This window comes from Pseudorca crassidens, chromosome 3, assembly GCF_039906515.1.
Source record: "Pseudorca crassidens isolate mPseCra1 chromosome 3, mPseCra1.hap1, whole genome shotgun sequence".
Taxonomy (NCBI): Eukaryota; Metazoa; Chordata; class Mammalia; order Artiodactyla; family Delphinidae; genus Pseudorca; species Pseudorca crassidens.
In genome coordinates, this window is record NC_090298.1 from 47,673,391 (window position 1) to 47,690,510 (window position 17,120).

The window sequence follows — 17,120 nt, forward strand, 5'->3', positions numbered from 1 at the left end:
ATGCATGTGCACAAAGATGTGCTTGACTGGTCATTCCTGAAAGCTAACATTTCTTGTGAAGGGGGTGTTTATAACTAGAAGGAGAAAGAGGAAGGAAGTACAGTAAGATGGCATAGAAAGGTGAGACCGAGGTAGCAGGAATAAAGATCAACTTTTTCACATGACTGCCAAAGGCCAGTAGTGGCAAGGGCCACCTATGGCATTAGCATTGTTCCTCACCCTCCATGCGTAACCGGGCTCTCTCCCTGATGCTTTGGCACATTTAGGAATCTCGTGGAATTTGCATGCTTGTTTCCAACCAAGTAAATTTCATACAGTCCAATTTTCACCCAGCTGACTTTAGGTTTTAAGAAAATAACATTAAAGTAAAGGATTTGTCTCCCTATCCTTTGTCTACCCAACTCTGTCTTTAGATTGAAGGATGAAGAGCTGTCAATCCCAGGAAGCATGTTAAGGTACATTTTTCTCTGCTAGGGGACACCGAGTGCTCTATAATACCCCCATGGGGTTTGCACACTGCCAGCCAGTGTCGCATTTTCCTGATTCTTTTCATCATAGGTTTGATTTATCAGGCAAATTTCCAAGGCCCACTGCTGTTGGACCTACAATGGAGCCAACTTCAAAGCCAGACATTAGATTTACGGAAATAAAATAAGCACGGGACTTCAATTACAAATATCTACTTTGAATTCCAATTTAAACATAAAAATGTTCATCCTATAAATCCTAGCCTTGATTTTTGACTCAGAGTCTCCTGGTTTGGTCCTGGGCTCCTTGCTTGAGGTGTCATTTTAATTCAACCCTGTATTCACACTTTTCTAAATCGAGTTCTATCATCTTTTCTAATAAATGTATCTCTTTGCTAGTTGAAAGGCTTTTGGAGAGGTTGAAAGTCACCCTGCCTGGCTCCAAATCAGCCTGACAGCAGCTCAACCCACAGAGCCAACCCAGTTTGCATCACCTTCACCAAATCTTTCCAAGTATGGACGTGAGCCTGCTGGTATCAGAGTGGATTAGGAAATTCCCATCCTGTGCATACAGTCTGGACACAGGTCTGACCTGAACTTCACATACATGCACATGTTCTCATACATATGTACACACACACACATGCACACATGTGAGAACACATGCACACCTGTGGACACCTGCTTCTGATATATAGTGGGAAAATACTTGTGAAACCCCAAAAGTAATAAAAGTACAAAAATTAACACAAAACTACTACCAAGGTTCTCAGGTTTAGAAGAGACTATTCCATGAACGCTTCTAACTTCCAAAAGGAAAAAAATGGGGTAAAGAAACAAGGGTCAGGTGCATATCTGAAACTGAATAGTACAAATAGAGAAGAGGAGAAAAAGGCTAAGGCTGCCAAAGAAAAGCAGCCAGAATTTAAATTTTATTTTAAAGATCAGTGAAAGAACAAAAAACAGAAGAAAGGAGAGAGGCGAGAATTGGAAAGGGGGCTGAGTACAAAGGTTTAAGCTGAAATGTCACCATGGGAAGAAAAGGGGCCTGTAAATTGAACAAACGTGAAATAACTGAGTTTCCATTTGAACTTTCAGCCAAAACCGGTGATGAGACATTTTGAAATGTAGACACTAAGAGAAACAGACAGGATTTCCCTTAGGTAAATCAAAGTTTAAGTGTGACAAAACATTAACATTTTTTCTGATTATAAAAATATATAGTCATTTAGAGAACTTGAAAAATACAAAAAAAAAGGAAAAGAAACACCTATTACCAAGAGATAACCTCTGTTAATATATGTTCTTCTGGTCATGTATATACAAATCATGATCACACCATAAATGCTATGATTTTTTTTCACATAGTATCTTGCCATAGACACTTTTCATTATATTAAGTCATCATAATATAATCAACAACTTTTAAACATTTACTTTGATTCTTACTTCGTATGTTCTGAAGAATAATGTGTCATAGATAGTATTTTTTCCTGAGTTTCTAATTACTTCCTTAGAATAGAATTGTTAAATAGAAGGTTAAATTTGGTACCTGGTTCAAAAGGTACCATATGTCGTTTTAGAAATTTTGTACTAATTTACACTGCCACAGGTAGGTTTATTTTGCCACACCCTAGTCAACAATTAGCATCTTCTTAACATAAAAATCCTCCACTAAATTGATAGGAGTGCAAAATACAATGCCAAAGGCACTATTAATCCTTACTCAGTTTACCATTTATGGTACAAAGTAAACTTCTGAAGATGCGAAGTTCATATACTTTTTCAGTATCATGAATTCCTTTGAGAATCAGCTGAAATCTATGAAACTCTTTCTATAAAAATGCTCAAACATAGCAGGGACTTCCCTGGTGGTCCAGTGGTTAAGAATCTGCCTTCCAGTGCAGGGGAAGTGGGTTCGATCCCTGGTCGGGGAACTATGATCCCTCATGCCGCGGGGGAACTAAGATCCCACATGCCGCGGGGCAACTAAGCCTGTGCATCGCAACTAGAGAGCCTGCACGCTGCAACAAAAGATCCCACATGCCACAACTAAGACCCGACTCAGCCAAAAATAAATAAAATTTTTTTTAATGCTCAAATCCAGTAAAATAGGCCTCTAGGAGCTCATCGGTGAACAGCCTCAGACTCACTTCTAAACATCAGACCTAAGTGGAATTTCCGGAACATGAGTTCACTTGTAAGCCTAAACCCAATAATTCACTTAAGCACATAGAACAAACATGGTTTAGTGGGAAAGGACTCAACTTGAGCTGTGGGACTTGGTTTCTGGCTCTAGCTCTTCATCTAAACATGCTTAGGGTCTTATCACATACCAAGCCTCTGTAAATCCATGGAGCTCTAAGATAAGGTCGCCCTTCACTGGCATGTTGCAGAGATATCTGCTCTGTGGACAGTCCATGGTTATTTTCTGTATCTAGGCATGTTCAGAACATCAAGAAATCCAACATCTGACTCTATGTGACGTCTGCTCCATGAATACAAATAAATGTCAATACTGTTGATTGTACAATTCTCATTGCCTTCCATGGCAGGTTGGGAGTTCCCTTGCAGCACAAACTGGGTCTAACTCAACTGTGCCTGACTTATTTAATACATTCCCCAGTAAATGTCTGAGAAAATAAACCAATCTAAACAAAAGAGAAAATAGTGTCTTCCAAAATTAAATGAGTTAGTTCCATTTTTGGGGGTTGACTATAATTCTACAAAATGTTTAAACATGCATATTCACTGGCCATCTTTTCAGCTTAAACAAATGTTTTATACAGTTGATTCTTGTTATTCATAGTAGTTATGTTCTATAAAGTCACTGGAAACCCTGAATTCGTGAATACTGAACAATTATTCCTAGGGGGAAAATAGGTTAGGTTCTTGTGAGCCTCTGGTCATAACATTTTCATCAACCAATCAATACATGATCTTATTTTATGTGTTTCTCTTTAAAGACACCTTATTTAATATATATATTATTGATTCATTAGCACTGAAAACACAGCTAATAGCACTGTAACTCAGGCCTGAATAAAGCTCATCTAACACACATATTTCTTCTGCAAGGCATATTACAGCCTCCTTGTGCTTAAGAACACTAGACAGCAATTCCGCACTATATTTGGGGGTCATCTTACACAGTAAAATCATCATCAAAAAGCAGAAAAATGCAAAATAAATGCAGCATTAAATATATCAAGAAAAGGATACTTGTTTACAGTATGAGAGCTGAAACAAGAAGGCAGAGCCTCACCTTGTTGGAGACTCAATAAATGCTTACGGTATTAGTCAAGGTTCTCCACAGAAACAGGATCAACAGCAGATCCTGGTTATAATAGGAGATAGGATAAGGAATTGGTTCATGCAATTATGAAGGCTGAAAAGTCCCACAATCTACTATCTGTAAGTCAGAGGCCCAGGAAGCCAGTGGTATAGTTCTGAGAACTGGAGGGCCAATGGTGTAAGTCCCAACAAAGGACAGAAGACTGATGTTTCAGCTCAAGCAGTCAAGCAGAGTCAGTTCTCTCTTCCTCCACCTTTTTGTTCTACTCAGACCTCAACAGATTGGGTAGTGGCCACCCTCACTGTGGAAAGCCGTCTGCTTTACTCAGTCTACCTATTCCAATGCTCATCTTATCTGGAAACACCCTCAGAAACACCCCAGAAATAATGTTTAGCCAAATATCTGGGCACCCTGCAGTCCAGTAAAGTTGACGCACAAAATTAACCATCACATGTGTTATAAGAATACAGAATTTATGAAATGCCATTGACTTACATGTTCACCAAGTATATATCTTCATAAGCTCCAAAAAAAAAAGTGGTAAGTTATTTTAAGTTATTTATTTCATAAGGCACCATGCTCCTACCAGATATCATCTGCCAATACCATATACTGTTCTGTGAACAGAGACAGCAGCAATATTATACTATATAAGGTAAAGAATTAATAATAATAACAATAATGAACGCCACATAAATCATGATACTAATTTCTCACTTCACTTTTTTTTGAATTTTAATTTATTTTTTATACAGCAGGTTCTTATTAGTCACCCATTTTATACACGTCAGTGTATACATGTCAATCCCAATCTCCCAATTCACCACACCACCACCCCACCCTCCGCTTTCCCCCCTTGGTATCCATACATTTGTTCTCTACATCTGTGTCTCTATTTCTGCCTTGCAAACTGGTTCATCTGTACCATTTTTCTAGACTCCACATATATGTGTTAGCATATGATATTTGCTTTTCTCTTCCAGACTTACTTCACTCTGTATGACAATCTCTAGATCCATCTATGTCTCTACAAATGACTCAATTTCGTTCCTTTTTATGGCTAATATTCCATTGTACATATGTACCACATCTTCTTTATCCGTTCATCTCTTGATGGGTATTTAGGTTGCTTCCATAACCTGGCTATTGTAAATAGTGCTGCAATGAACATTAGGGTGCATGTGCCTTTTTGAATTATGGTTTTCTCTGGGTAAATGCCCAGTAGTGGGATTGCTGGGTCATATGGTAATTCTATTTTTAGTTTTCTAAGGAACCTCCATACTGTTCCCCACAGTGGCTGTATCAATTTACATTCCCACCAACAGTGCAAGAGGGTTCCCTTTTCTCCACACCCTCTCCAGCATTTGTTGTTTGTAGATTTTCTGATGATGCCCATTCTAACCGGTGTGATCACCTCAATTATTCTTGTTTAGTTTTGTTTTGTTTGTTTGCAGTACGCGGGCCTCTCACTGTTGTGGCCTCTCCCGTTGCGAAGCACAGGCTCGGCACGCGCAGGCCCAGCGGCCATGGCTCACGGGCCCAGGCGCTCCGCGGCATGTGGGATCTTCCCGGACCAGGGCACAAACCCGTGTCCCCTGCATCGGCAGGCAGACTCTGAACCACTGCGCCACCAGAGAGGCCCACCTCAGTTATTCTAAAAACAGCATTGTTAGGTAGAAATTATTGACCCCATTACACAGAAGATAAAAATAAGGTTTAAAGAGTTGGAGTTATTTTTCCAAGGATGCACAACTAGTAAGTAACAGAGCTACTATTTGACCCCAAGTTTTTCTTACTCTAAAACTCATGTTTTTTATTTAATTTAATTTAATTTATTTTTTTATACAGCATGTTCTTATTAGTCATCAATTTTAGACATATTAGTGTATACATGTCAATCCCAATCTCCCAGTTGAGCACACCACCAACACCACCCCCACCGATTTCCCCCCTTGGTGTCCATACGTTTGTTCTCTACATCTGCGCCTCAATTTCTGCCCTGCAAACCGGTTCATCTGTACCATTTTTCTAGGTTCCACATATATGCGTTAATATACGATATTTGTTTTTCTCTTTCTGACTTACTTCACTCTGTATGACAGTCTCTAGATCCATCCACGTCTCAACAAATGACACAATTTCGTTCCTTTTTATGGCTGAGTAATATTCCATTGTATATATGTACCACAACTTCTTTATCCATCCGTCTGTCGATGGGCATTTAGGTTGCTTCCCGGACGTGGCTATTGTAAACAATGCTGCAGTGAACATTGGGGTGCATGTGTCTTTTTGAATTATGGTTTTCTCTGGGTAAATGCCCAGTAGTGGGACTGCTGGGTCATATGGTAATTCTATTTTTAGTTTTCTAAGGAACCTCCATACTGTTCCCCACAGTGGCTGTATCAATTTACATTCCCACCAACAGTGCAAGAGGGTTCTCTCTTCTCCACACCCTCTCCAGCATTTGTTGTTTGTAGATTTTATGATGATGCCCATTCTAACTGGTGTGAGGTGATACCTCACTGTAGTTTTGATTTCCATTTCTCTAATAATTAGTGATGTTGAGCATCCTTTCATGTGTTTGTTGGCAATCTGTATATCTTCTTTGGAGAAATGTCTATTTAGGTCTTCTGCCCAGTTTTGGATTGGGTTGTTTTTTTAATATTGAGCTGCAGGAGCTGTTTATATATTTTGGAGAATATTCCTTTGTCCAGTGATTTGTTTGCAAATATTTTCTCCCATTCTGAGGGTTGTCTTTTTGTCTTGTTTATGGTTTCCTTTGCTGTGCAAAAGCTTTTAAGTTTCATTAGGTCCCACTTGTTTATTTTTGTTTTTATTTCCATTACTCTAGGAGGTGGATCAAAAAAGATCTTGCTGTGATTTATGTCAGAGTGTTCTTCCTATGTTTTCCTCTAAGATTTTTATAGTGTCTGGTCTTACATTTAGGTCTCTAATCCATTTTGAGTTTATTTTTGTGTATGGTGTTAGGGAGTGTTCTAATTTCATTCTTTTACATGTAGCTGTCCAGTTTTCCCAGCACCACTTATTGAAGAGACTGTCTTTTCTCCATTGTATATCCTTGCCTCATTTGTCATAGATTAGTTGACCATAGGTGCCAGTACCATATTGTCTTGATTACTGTAGCTTTGTAGTATAGTCCGAAGTCAAGGAGTCTGATTCCTCCCACTCCGTTTTTTTTGCTCATGACTGCTTTGGCTATTTGGGGTCTGTTGTGTCTCCATACAAATTTTAAGATTTTTTCGTTCTAGTTCTGTAAAAAATGCCATTGGTAATTTTATAGGCATTGCACTGAATCTGTAGATTGCTTTGGGTAATATAGTCATTTTGACAATATTGATTCTTCCAATCCAAGAACATGGTATATCTCTCCATCTGTTTGTATCATCTTTAATTTCTTTCATCAGTGTCTTACAGTTTTCTGCATACAGGTCTTTTGTCTCCCTAGGTAGCTTTATTCCTAGGTATTTTATTCTTTTTGTTGCAGTGGTAAATGGGAGTGTTTCCTTAATTTCTCTTTCAGATTTTTCATCATTAGTGTATAGGAATGCAAGAGATTTCTGTGCATTAATGTTGTATCCTGCAACTTTACCAAATTCATTGATTAGCTCTAGTAGTTTTCTGGTGGCATCTTTAGGATTCTCTATGTATAGTATCATGTCATCTGCAAACAGTGAGAGTTTTACTTCTTCTTTTCCAATTTGGATTCCTTTTATTTCTTTTTCGTCTCTGATTGCCATGACTAGGACTTCCATAACTGTGTTGAATAACAGCGGTGAGAGTGGACATCCTTGTCTTTTTCCTGATCTTAGAGGAAATGCTTTCAGTTTTTCACCATTGAGACTGATGTTTGCGTGGGTTTGTCATATATGGCCTTTATTATGTTGAGATAGGTTCCCTATATGCCCAATTTCTGGAAAGTTTTGATCATCAATCGGTGTTGAGTTTTGTCAAAAGCTTTTTCTGCATCTATTGAAATGATCATATGGTTTTTATTCTTCAATTTGTTAATATGCTGTATCACACTGATTTGATTTGCGTATATTGAAGAATCCTTGCATCCCTGGGATAAATCCCACTTGATCATGGTGTATGGTCCTTTTAATGTGTTGTTGGATTCTCTTTGCTAGTATTTTGTTGAGGATTTTTGCATCTATATTCATCAGTGATATTGGTCTGTAATTTTCTTTTTTTGTAGTATCTTTGTCTGGTTTTGGCATCAGGGCGATGGTGGCCTCACAGAATGAGTTTGGGAGTGTTCCTTCCTCTGCAATTTTTTGGAAGAGTTTGAGAAGGATAGGTGTTAGCTCTTCTCTAAATCTTTGATAGAATTCACCTGTGAAGCCATCTGGCCTGGACTTTTGTTTGTTGGAAGATTTTTAATCACAATTTCAATTTCATTACTTATGATTGGTCTGTTCATATTTTCTCTTTCTTCCTGGTTCAGTCTTGGAAGGTTATACCTTTCTAAGAATTTGTCCATTTCTTCCAGGTTGTCCATTTTATTGGCATAGAGTTGCTTGTCGTAGTCTCTTAGGATGCTTTGTATTTCTGCGGTGTCTATTGTAACTTCTCCTTTTTCATTTCTAATTTTATTGATTGAGTGCTCTCCCTCTTTTTCTTGATGAGTCTGGCCAATGGTTTATCAATTTTGTTTATCTTCTCAAAGAACCAGCTTTTAGTTTTATTCATCTTTGCTACTGTAAAACTCATATTCTTAAGTGCTACATTATATTGTAGTGGATTTTAGTATAGGAAAAAATATTTTGAAAGTAAGGGTTTAGTTCATAGTTCAAGCACAATATTAATGCCAAAAGAATTTAATATTGTAGCCAAAATACTTTTCTAGGTGAAGAAATAAGTCATAAGTAAATATACAATTATAGACACAATATTCTCAGTAAGGAGGCGTCATATTTAGCTATTTTTCCAACAAGAGATATCCAAAAATGAAAATATTCAGTTAGACACAGCTAACAAACAGCCATGTAAAATTAATTGTAAATGATCAGGAATGCTAATTCAAGGCAGACCCATGTGGACTGACATCATAAATGAAAAGGATATGACAGGGAGGGGAAGGGTAAGCTGGGACGAAGTGAGAGAGTGGCATGGACATATATACACTACCACATGTAAAACTGATAGCTAGTGGGAAGCAGCCGCATAGCACACGGGGATCAGCTCCATGCTTTGTGGCCACCTAGAGGGGTGGGATAGGGAGGGTGGGAGGGAGATGCAAGAGGGAGGGGATATGGGGATATATGTATATGTAGAGCTGATTCACTTTTTATATAGCAGAAACTAACAAAACATTGTAAAGCAATTATACTCCAATAAAGATGTTATAAATAAATTAATTAATTAAAAATTTTTAAAAAGAAAAGGATATGGAATAGTATTATGGGTGTTTCTTACAAAATGAGCTGCTCTGAGACTGTGAAAGTGATTTGAGCAAGACATATGCATATGCACTTTTGCAAAATTCCATAAAAAATAGAGCTACGAATTCATAGATGCATTTTTATTTAGCCTTTGGGTTAAAAGTTTGCGTGCCTAGTGTTATTTCTACCTATCCAGATAAGATCTGGAAGACACTGGATGACAGTGAAAGCAGAAAACAATGGGATATCTTCAAAATGCTGGAAAAAAAATAACTGTCGGCCTAAAATTCTATACCCAGTAAAAATATCTTTCAGAAACAAAGGCTAAGTAAAGACACGCTCTGAAAAACAAAAACCAACAGATTCCTCAGCAGCAGGCATGTCCTCAGTGAAACATTACATGTACTCTTCAGGGAGAAAGGAAGTGTTCATAAATGAAGGATTGAGAGAAAAAAAATGAAGAGCCCAAAAAAGGGGTTATATGTGGATAAATCTAAATGCATACCTAATGTATTCAATAATAATTTATTCCATAATAATATCCTGAGAAGTTTAAATATAGATATGAAATTAGAACACTTAAACAAGAGCACACTATAAGTTAGGAGCAGGGGACTGAAATTACAGTATCTTAATTTCTGTGAATTGTCCAGGAAATGGCAAAAGTATTCATTCATCTTAGGCTTTAATAAGTAAGTGATGCACGTGATAATTTTTGTTAACTGCCAAAAGTATAGAAAGGAATGTATAACTACCAAGCCAACAGATGAGGAAAGGTGGATAAAAATACTAAGTTTTTAAAACTTCAAACAAAAAGAAAGTAAAAGGGGGACAGAAAGATGGCACAAATGGGTGGCAAGTATTAAGATGACAGATTTAAACCCAAATGTATCAATAATTACATGAAACATAAACAGATTAAATATTTCAATTAAAAGACAAAATTGCTAGACTGGATTAAACAAAAACTGTATGTGCTTATAAGAGATTCCTTAAATTTAAGAATACTGGAAAGACTGAAGGTGGAAAAATGAGGAAAAGTCACTATGCAAAAACTATCCCGAAACACAGCTGAGGTAGCCATATTCATATCAGACAAGATAGGTTTTAAGACAATAAGACGTAGCTGAGAGAAAGGAATTTTTCATAATGATAGAGTTCAATCTGCAAAGAAGATGTAACAGTTCTATATGTCATTAATAGCCTCAAGATTTTTAACGTAAAAGTTGGCAGAATTAAAAGAAAAAATGGTAAATCCACAAATCATGATGAGACATTTTCACATACCCTTCTTGTAACAGATGTAATAAACAGAAAAATAATTAGCAATTACAGAGAAAATATGAAAAGCATGATTCAAAAACTTTATTTAATTAACTTATATAGAACACAACCCTTATAACAGCAGAATATACACAGCTGGCTCCGCAAATGGCAGGTACGGAGGGCCTACTGTGTACTATGCCACTTTACCTAAGGGGCTTGAGCATCCGCGGATTTTGTTATCTGCTGGGGGTCCTGGAACCAATCTCCCCACGGATACCAAGAAACTGCTGTATTCGTTTTTAAGTGACTAAAGCAGAAGCCAATAACAAAAAGATAACTAGAAAATCCCCATATATTTGGAAATTAAGTAATATATTTATAAAGAACACATAGGTCAAAGAAAACTTCAGTGGAAATTAAAAAATATTTTGAACTAAATAAAAATGAAAATCCTACAAAGGAAAATTCATTAAATAGTTAAACTTGATCTTTGAGGAATATTTATTTGTAGATTTTAGGTGAGGGAAAAAAAAAGCTTAAAAAAATCAAGTATCTTAGGTTCTATGTCAAGAAGATATACAAGAATAGCAAATTAAACCAAAACAAAAGGAAGGAAATGATAAAAGAATAAAATTAATGGGAAAAATTTTAATACAACAGAGAATATCAACCAAGCCAACAGATTGTTACTTGAGAAGACTGGTAAGATGGTAAAAAGAAATTTGATAACCGCCTGGTAAGATGGATTAAAAAGGAAATAAGACAAGAAAAGAGACAAATAACCAACATCTACTCCTCAACTCATATTATGAGGCCAGCATAACCTTAATACCAAAACCTGACAAAGTTATTAAAAGAAAAGAAAGTTCAGGTCAGAGTCTCTCATATAATAAATGTAAGAATCTTAAATAAAATATTAATAAACTGAATCCAGTAATAATGTGGCACACCGTAGCTGACTTCAGCTTATTCCCAGAACACAAGGTTGGTTTAACATTTTAAAATATCAATTCAGTGTAGTTAACCAGACTAACAGAATGAAAAAGAAATCTCTATCATTTTAATAGATTGAGAGAAACCATTTGATAAAATTTAACATCTATTAATCTAATAAAGAATATTTACAAAAACAAATTTTAAAACACCACACCAAACAACACTTTTAACACTGAAATGTTGAAAACTTTTCCTCTGAGATCAGGAAAAAGAAAAAGATATTTGCTATCCCCACTTCTATTTGACACTGTACTGGAAAGCCTAGCCAGGGTAATAAGATCAAAAGAAGGCAAAGAATTAGAAAAGAGTAAATAAAATTATCAATACTTTTAGACCACATGATTGTGTTATTCAAAAGAATCTATAAAGTATTTGAATTAATCAGGAAGGTTAACAGGAAGGATTTTTCTGGATAGAAAAATCAATTGTTTTTCTGATATGAGCAACAGAGATTGAAATTTACAAAATAATATAACTTGCAACAGCATCAAAAATACCAAATACATAGAAATACATCTAACAGGTGGCCGCCGCCACCCGCGCCGCAGCCGTGCGGGTCTCGGAGCGAGCCCACGTGCGCCAGCCGGACCCAAGCAGAGGGAGCGCCCGGGGACTCGCGAGAAAATGGCGGGTGAGGCGCTGTTCAGGGTTCGGGAAAAGTGTGGGGCGAGTTACGCCCCGAGAGGGGAGAGTAGAGAAGGTAAGGCTTTCGGCACAGAAAGGAGAGAGGGAGGATCGTGAGCTAGAACAACCCGATGGCCACGGAGGCCGAAGAGACGATGGAATGCCTTCAGGAGTTCCCTGAACATCAGAAAATGATCCTGGACCGATTGAATGAACAGCGAGAGCAGGACAGGTTTACTGACATCACCCTGATTGTCGACGGACACCATTTTAAGGCCCACAAGGCTGTTTTGGCTGCTTGCAGCAAGTTCTTTTACAAATTCTTTCAGGAGTTTACTCAGGAACCTTTGGTGGAGATAGAAGGTGTTAGTAAAATGGCCTTTCGTCATTTGATTGAGTTCACATATACAGCAAAATTAATGATACAAGGAGAAGAAGAAGGCAACGATGTATGGAAAGCAGCAGAGTTTCTACAAATGCTAGAAGCTATCAAAGCCCTTGAAGTCAGGAACAAAGAAAACTCAGCTCCACTAGAGGAAACTATCACAGGAAAAAGTGAAGCAAAAAAAAGAAAGATTGCAGAAACTTCAAATGGTATCACTGAGTCATTGCCGTCTGCAGAATCTGAACCTGTTGAAATCGAGGTGGAGATTGCTAAAGGCACAATCGAAGTGGAAGATGAAGGCATTGAAACGTTAGAGGATGTGGCTACTGCCAGGCAGTCCGTAAAGTATATTCAGAGCACAGGTTTCTCTGATGATTCCGCTCTGGCATTATTGGCAGATATCACCAGCAAGTACCGTCAAGGTGATAGAAAAGGGCAGATTAAAGATGAAGATGGCTGTGCCTCTGACCCCCCAAGCAAACAGGTAGAAGGTATTGAAATTGTGGAACTTCAGCTGTCACATGTGAAGGATTTGTTCCATTGTGAGAAATGTAACCGTTCATTTAAATTGTTTTACCATTTTAAGGAACACATGAAATCACACTCCACTGAGAGTTTCAAGTGTGAAATATTCAATAAAAGGTATCTTCGGGAGAGCGCATGGAAACAGCACCTCAATTGTTACCACCTTGAAGAAGGTGGAGTCAGTAAGAAGCAAAGAACTGGGAAAAACATTCACATATGTCAGTACTATGAGAAACAGTTTGACCACTTTAGACATTTTAAAGAGCATCTTCGAAAGCATACAGGTGAAAAACCTTTTGAATGTCCAAATTGTCATGAACGATTTGCTAGAAATAGCACCCTCAAACGTCACCTGACTGCATGCCAAACTGGAGTGGGGGCAAAAAAGGGAAGAAAGAAGCTTTATGAATGTCAGGTCTGTAATAGTGTGTTTAACAGCTGGGACCAGTTCAAAGATCACTTGGTAATACACACTGGAGATAAACCCAACCATTGTACTTTGTGTGACTTGTGGTTTATGCAAGGAAATGAATTAAGGAGGCATCTCAGTGATGCTCATAATATTTCAGAGAGTCTAGTAACTGAAGAAGTTCTTTCAGTAGAAACACGTGTGCAAACTGAACCTGTGACATCAATGACTATTACAGAACAAGTTGGGAAGGTGCACGTGTTACCATTGCTTCAGGTTCAAGTGGATTCGGCACAAGTGACTGTGGAACAGGTCCACCCAGATCTGCTCCAGGACAGCCAAGTGCACGATTCACATATGAACGAGCTTCCAGAACAGGTCCAGGTAAGTTATCTAGAAGTGGGCCGAATTCAGACTGAAGAAGGTACCGAAGTACATGTAGAGGAGCTGCATGTTGAATGGGTAAATCAGATGCCAATGGAAGTACACACTGAGCTTCTAGAAGCAGACTTGGATCAAGGGACCCCTGAAATCATGAACCAAGAGGAGAGAGCCTACCCAAGCAGATGCTGCGGCGGCGGCCAGAGAAGATCACGAAGATGCTGAGGGTTTAGAGACCAAATCAACAGTGGGTTCCCAAGCTGAAAAGTCAGAAAATGAGAACAGAACACCTATGCCAGTTTTAGAATGAAATAACAAATGAATATACTTTTAAGTTTATGTGTTGAGTTTTTGAACTGATGATGGGCAGTGTGACTGTCCTTAAGCTAACAGAAATGTGGACCAAAGTTAAGCTCTTTCCTGTTGTGTTGAACTGTTTCTATTGAAACAAACTGATTTTCCCCCACTTGATGCCACAGAGGAGGGATCTTTCCCATAAGTGAATGGGAAGCTTTGAGAAGTATATTTCTGGAAAACTGAAATGGATTATATTCTTATTATATAGTTGGGTACGAATGTATCTATTTTCATGTGGTAAGGGTTCTCCCTTCTCTCTTTGTCCAGTCATGTCCTTCCTCAAGTTTTTTTCCCCCATATTGTAAAATCAAACGTAAAATCATTAGAATACAAGTTTATGTATTCTAATGCATGTTAGAATATTTGAATATATAGGAAACACAAGGCTGCTTGAAGAAAAGTGCATTGTTACTGTGCAGTTAAATTTTGGCTTCTGGCTTTCTTTAGCTTGAACAACACTCTTGTCTACCCTGACAGTCACAGATGTCATCTCTGCAACAGAAACGGTGGTGGTGGTGGTGGCGGCAAATTTCTAGAATGTTTAAAAACCAACCACACCTATGTGCCTTTTCAAATTCAACTAAACTTCTGTAAAGAGCCTCTGGGTCTTTCAGAGTTTGTGTTGCAAGGAGCAATGTAGGTCATGCTATAGCACTCGGTATTTTCCTTACAGTGACAGCTACCGGTTCTTTTTCACTTCAGTTAGATTGAGAAATTTCATTCAGTGGCTGCTGAAGGGCCATTTTCAATTGGGAAAATTCACTTATATCTGTGGTAAATTTTATTTTGATGAAAAGTTGCACTAGTATTTTACCACCAGATGAAAAAAAAGATGAGCATCACTTAAAAATTAATGTATTTAAAATAAAGTACAGAGAAAAAACATGTATATAATATATCAGGCTTTGTTTTGAATGAATCTTTTTCCCCAATCCTTAATGTAAAGATCTTGTGCTATAACTTTTAAAGCCATACAAATAAGAGTGCTAAACTGTGGACTTAAAAGTAGGTGTGTAAATATTTTTAATCAGTATTACTTGGAAAATAAAATATAACAACCACATTAAAAAAAGAAAAGAAATACATCTAACAAAAGATATATAAAACTGCTATTCAGGGTAATTTTTCTATCTTTGTATCAATACTGCACTGTCTTAATTACTGTGCTTTACAAGTATTAATATCTGAGAGTTAAGTCTTACTCTTTGTTCTTTTTCTTTAGAGCTCTATTGACTATTCTTAGCTAACTTAGCTAACTTTATTTCCATATAAAATTTTAAATAAGAATGTGAACCTCCATTAAGAAAATAAAGACTGCTGGCATTTTGATTGTGATATTATTGACCTCTTTATGGAAGAACTGACATCATTATGACATACAGATATCTATAAAAAATCTTTCCATCCATGAGCACAGTATAGTCCTCCATTTATTTAGATCTTCTTTAATTTCTCTCATAAATGTTTCCTAAATTTCGGGGGAATTAAGGGAGAATGGTTATTAGGAAAGAGTATGAGGGAAAGGAGAAATTATGTTTTGCAGATAACATGCCAGTTCTTGACCCACATTCCCCTTTTTGTTTGTTTAAGATAAGAAGAAAATCCCTGAAAATGTAACAGATGGCCACAATCCTCCTTCATGTATGATATGTGGATAACATATAAGCGCTCAAAAGGCAATTGCTGGACGGTACTGCAGATCAAGTTTTCCCAAATTGCAGGCTATGTGTTTAGTGGGTTACAAACAGCCTTACTTTCAATCAGATAGAAATCATCAAAGTGGATCTTGCACGGTAAGATTAAGCATCATTTCACGATTTTTACTTTTGCTTAAGTTATACACACACACACACAAATATATGTATGTGTATATAGAGCCTGTGATGTAAAATCTGCTTATTCTTGTTGATTGCAGTCAAAAATATTTGAAAAACTATGCTCTGGGAACTACTTTCCACCAGAATTCAAAGTGTCATTACATGTTATGACACCTGGTACTTACTGTGCCAGGTATTTTGCAGCTGTGTCATTTTCACTTTAGCTCAGATGTAAACCTTAGCTTTGGGACTGCTACCTATGTGATAGAATTGAATGAGAGTTAACGGTGAAAACTGGAGGTTATGCATGAGTTAATTAGGGAAGAATATGAGAAACAGTGAAATGCAGGTAGCCGGAGCCCAGCCGGAGCCCAGCCGGAGCCTTTGAAAGAGGATGTTCAAGAACACTGAGCATTAACCCCTGGAGGATATCAGTGGCTCAGGGAACTTATTGGAAGGGGCACAAGGTGCTGCAGAGGCAGTGACTAAAGATAAAGGACAGCTGTCTGAGAAGGCATTTCTCTGGGCCTCCTCCTGGCTCCCATCTCCTGGTCCCTTTCTTTTCTTTTCTTTTTTTTACACTTTTCTTAGTGATTAGTGTTTTAATTATACAACAAATACATGTTCTCTTTTAATGAATTCCGATATTACAAACATGCGCAAACTAAAAAAGCAAACATTATCTCCTTCTTCCCTATTCCATTGTTCTTTCCTAGAATTAACCATTTAATTTAATTTAATTTTTATTTATTTTTTTATTGGGGTATAGCTGCTCTACAATATCCTGGTCCCTTTCTGAAAGCATCCCCAAGCTGTACTTTTGCTTTTTACCTGCTTTGGTCTCCCAGACTCTCCCTCAGTGGCTGAACTGTCACCATGTCTGGCTCTCCATCTTTTCCCTCAAGATCCACCCTACCAATTTGTTCCCCCAGCTCTCTGGTTTAGGACCATCGTCTCCCATAGGATGTCTCCAAGCCAACCTCAGCTGGGGTTTAAGCAAAAGAGATTGGGGTGTTAAGACATGAAACGGAGAGCAGCTTTAACCTGAACTCCTAGGCTTGTACTACCTCAAGCAGAAGAATCGTCAACCAGAGGAAACATCTCCACATGGCACAGCTATTGGTGAAAGAGATAAGAATTACAGCAAAAAATGATGATGATAATGAGAGTATTTGTTGAGCCTTGTTTTATGCCAG

At 37.6% G+C, this 17,120-nt stretch overlaps 1 pseudogene; it reads left to right on the forward strand.

The window, feature by feature from the left end:
* The first annotated feature begins 11,999 nt into the window (after positions 1-11,999).
* On the forward strand, positions 12,000-15,418 carry LOC137221312 (zinc finger protein 131 pseudogene; annotated as a pseudogene).
* The last annotated feature ends 1,702 nt before the right edge of the window (positions 15,419-17,120 follow it).